This window comes from Schistocerca americana, chromosome 3 (assembly GCF_021461395.2).
Source record: "Schistocerca americana isolate TAMUIC-IGC-003095 chromosome 3, iqSchAmer2.1, whole genome shotgun sequence".
NCBI lineage: Eukaryota > Metazoa > Arthropoda > Insecta > Orthoptera > Acrididae > Schistocerca > Schistocerca americana.
Window position 1 is genome coordinate 782,832,710 of NC_060121.1, and position 4,409 is coordinate 782,837,118.

The 4,409-nt window shown below is 47.0% G+C and overlaps 1 non-coding gene across 1 annotated transcript; it reads right to left on the minus strand.

Moving 5' to 3' along the window:
• Positions 1-4,119: 4,119 nt before the first annotated feature.
• Trnaa-cgc lies at positions 4,120-4,194 on the minus strand. Its single transcript has one exon. It is a non-coding gene; the product is annotated as a tRNA-Ala (tRNA).
• Between the last annotated feature and the right edge of the window lie 215 nt (positions 4,195-4,409).

The following is a 4,409-nucleotide window of genomic DNA, read 5'->3' on the forward strand; positions in this document are numbered from 1 at the left end:
ATACGCCCTCGCTCAAAGTCCGTCAACTGCACATACGGTTCACGTCCACGCTGTCGCGGCATGCTACCAGTGTTAAGGACTGCGATGGAGCTCCATATGCCACGGCAAACTGGCTGACACTGACGGCGGCGGTGCACAAATGCTGAGCAGCTAGCGCCATTCGACGGCCAACACCGCGGTTCCTGGTGTGTCCGCTGTGCCGTGCGTGTGATCATTGCTTGTACAGCCCTCTCGCAGTGTCCGGAGCAAGTATGGTGGGTCTGACACACCGGTGTCAATGTGTTCTTTTTTCCATTTCCAGGAGTGTAAATAGCCGAAGAAGTCTGAGCTCGATTGTGACATCATAGAGCCATGGCTATTTTTCAAGCCAACCAGCATGACAATGCGTCACCTTGCATTTCCCGTCAATTCATACTTAAGGACAACAACCCTACTTCCACAGGTAACACACTACGGCATTTGGACTATTTTTTGAGTTTCTCGCGAAACACATGTCATAGCATACTGTTCCTTCTCCTTGTCAGTGTTTTCCATATATACGAGGGCAGCTCAATAAGTAATGCAACACATTTTTTTTCTGAAACAGGGGTTCTTTTATTCAGCATTGAAATACACCACGTTATTCCCCAATCTTTTAGCTACACAACACTATTTTTCAACGTAATCTCCATTCAATGCTACGGCCTTACGCCACCTTGAAATGAGGGCCTGTATGCCTGCACGGTACCATTCCACTGGTCGATGTCGGAGCCAACGTCGTACTGCATCAATAACTTCTTCATCATCCGCCTAGTGCCTCCCACGGATTGCGTCCTTCATTGGGCCAAACATATGGAAATACGACGGTGCAATATCGGGGCTGTAGGGTGCATGAGGAAGAACAGTCCACTGAAGTTTTGTGAGCTCCTCTCGGGTGTGAAGACTTGTGTGAGGTCTTGCGTTGTCATGAAGAAGGAGAAGTTCGTTCAGATTTTTGTGCCTACGAACACGCTGAAGTCAAACGATCAATACACTTCAGAGTTGATCGTTTGACCATGGGGAAGGACATCGAACAGAATAACCCCTTCAGCGTCCCAGAAGACTGTAACCATGACTTTACTGGCTGAGGGTATGGCTTTAAACTTTTTCTTGGTAGGGGAGTGGGTGTGGCGCCACTCCATTGATTGCCGTTTTGTTTCAGGTTCGAAGTGATGAACCCATGTTTCATCGCCTGTAACAATCTTTGACAAGAAATTGTCACCCTCAGCCACATGACGAGCAAGCAATTCCGCACAGATGGTTCTCCTTTGCTCTTTATGGTGTTCGGTTAGACAACGAGGGAACCAGCGGGAACGAACCTTTGAATATCCCAACTGGTGAACAATTGTGACAGCACTACCAACAGAGATGTCTAGTTGAGCACTGAGTTGTTTGATGGTGATCCGTCGATCATCTCGAACGAGTGTGTTCGCACGCTCCGCCATTGCAGGAGTCACAGCTGTGCACGGCCGGCCCGCACGCGGGAGATCAGACAGTCTTGCTTGACCTTGCGGCGATGATGACACACGCTTTGCCCAACAACTCACCGTGCTTTTGTCCACTGCCAGATCACCGTAGACATTCTGCAAGCGCCTATGAATATCTGAGATGCCTTGGTTTTCCGCCAAAAGAAACTCGATCACTGCCCGTTGTTTGCAACGCACATCCGTTACAGACGCCATTTTAACAGCTCCGTACAGCGCTGCCACCTGTCGGAAGTCAATGAAACTATACGAGACGAAGCGGGAATGTTTGAAAATATTCCACAAGAAATTTCCGGTTTTTTCAACCAAAATTGGCCGAGAAAAAAAATGTGTTGCATTACTTATTGAACTGCCCTCGTATGAATGATGCTGCAGTATACAGAGAAGTTGCAGCATTAGAAAACTGCAGCGAAATGCAGGAAGATCTGCAGCGGATAGGCACTTGGTGCAGGGAGTAGCTACTGACCCATAACATAGACAAATGTAATGTGTTGCGAATACATAGAAAGAAGGATCCTTTATTGTATGATCTTATGATAGCGGAACAAACACTGGTAGCAGTTACTTCTGTAAAATATCTGGGAGTACGCGTGCGGAACGATTTGAAGTGGAATGATCATATTGTCCGCATCTCGTGGTCGTGCGGTAGCGTTCTCGCTTCCCACGCCCGGGTTCCCGGGTTCGATTCCCGGCGGGGTCAGGGATTTTCTCTACCTCGTGATGGCTGGGTGTTGTGTGCTGTCCCTAGGTTAGTTAGGTTTAAGTAGTTCTAAGTTCTAGGGGACTGATGACCGTAGCAGTTAAGTCCCATAGTGCTCAGAGCCATTTGAACCATTTGGAATGATCATATAAAATTAATTGTTGGTAAGGCGGGTACCAGGTTGAGATTCATTGGGAGAGTCCTTAGAAAATGTAGTCCATCAACAAAGGAGGTGGCTTACAAAACTCTCGTTCGACCTATACTTGAGTATTGCTCATCAGTGTGGGATCCGTACCAGGTCGGGTTGACAGAGGAGATAGAGAAGATCCAAAGAAGAGCGTCACGTTTCGTCACAGGGTTATTTGGTAAGCGTGATAGCGTTACGGAGATGTTTACCGAACTCAAGTGGCAGACTCTTCAAGAGAGGCGCTCTGCATCGCGTTGTAGCTTGCTGTCCAGGTTTCGAGAGCGTTTGTTTCTGGATGAGCTATCGAATATATTGCTTCCCGCTACTTATACCTCCCGAGGAGATCACGAATGTAAAATTAAAGAGATTCGAGCGCGCACGGAGGCTTTCCGGCAGTCGTTCTTCCCGCGAACCATACGCGACTGGAACAGGAAACGGAGGTTATGACAGTGGCACGCAAAGTGCTCTCCGCCACACACCGTTGGGTGGCTTTCGGAGTATAAATATAGATGTAGATATAATTTTCTTCGCCGAATCTGCGGAGAACCTCATCATTTGTTACCGTATCAGTCCACATTACAGCTAAAATGCTTCGATTCTCTGCTGTTCCAGTTTTCCGCAACTCATGATTCACTCCCATAAAATGCAGTGCTCCAGGTTTACATTTTCAGAAATTTCTTTCTGAAAGCCTGTACCGTACGTAACCGATAGAACGGAGCAAGTGAGTGAGCCCTGTCTGTTTATCAGGATAATACTTAGTGCTAGAGCCCCTACAATCGTCAATCTCACTACAGCATGTGCTCCTAACATCATGTAAACACGACGCGGGTTATTCACAGGTGTGACATCACGGACCAAGCCATAAGGTTGAATCGAATTTTTGTATCATTATGACTTACACTGGTGAATAATACCGTTGAAAAGTTACATCAGCAATTAAATCATTGCCCGTTCTGATTACGAGACGTGTATGACCTACTGTTTCGCATAAAGTCACTAGGCAAAAAGGTGCATCACCGTTTGAAACCTTCTACAACTACATACACACTTACTTGTACATTTAATCTCTGCATGCAACCTTGCGGTGTGTGGCGGAGGGTACTCCGTGTACCACTGTCATTTCTCCCTTTCCCTGTTCCAGTCGCGAACGGTTCGTCGACGAAAGATTGCCGGTAATCCTCCGCGTGGTTTCAAATCTAATTTATCTTCATATGTGTAGGAAGGGACTACATATTTGTTGACTCTTCCAGGAACGTACGCTCACGGAACTTTATCAGTAGACCACACCGTGATGCAGAAGGCGTCTCTTGCAGTATCTGTCTCTGGTGATGGTTGATCATCTCCGTGACGCATTCGTGCTTACCAAATCAACCTGCAACAAAACGCAATACCCTTCTTTTGATTTCCCTATTTCCTCTGTCAGTCCTGTTTGATACAGTCCCATAGTGACGAGTAATATTCAGTTACTACTCTAATGAGGATTTTGTAATGTGCCCTCTTTGTTGACGGACTACATTTTCTAAGGATTCTCCTAGTGAATCTCAGTCAGACATCTGCCTTTCCTACGATCACTTTTATGGGGGATTTCCACTTGAAATCGCTCCTAAATACATTAAGGAAGTAACTGCTTCCAGTAAGTGTAATGATACAATAGGAAGACTCCAGAATGAGATTTTCACTCTGCAGTGGAGTGTGCGCTGATATGAAACTTGCTGGCAGATTGAAACTGTGTGCCGGACCGAGACTCGAACTCGGGACCTTTGCCTTGCGCGGGCAAGCGCTCTACCGACTGAGCTACCCAAGCACGACTCACGCCCCGTCCTCACAGCTTTAATTCCGCCAGTACCTCGTCTCCTACCTCTCCTGCGAACCTTGCAGAACTAGCACTCTTGGAAGAAAGGATACTGCGGAGACATGGCTTAGCCACAGCCTTGTGGATGTTTCCAGAATGACATTTTCACTCTGCAGCGGAGTTTGCGCTGATATGAAACTTCCTGGCAGATTAAAACTGTGTGCCGGA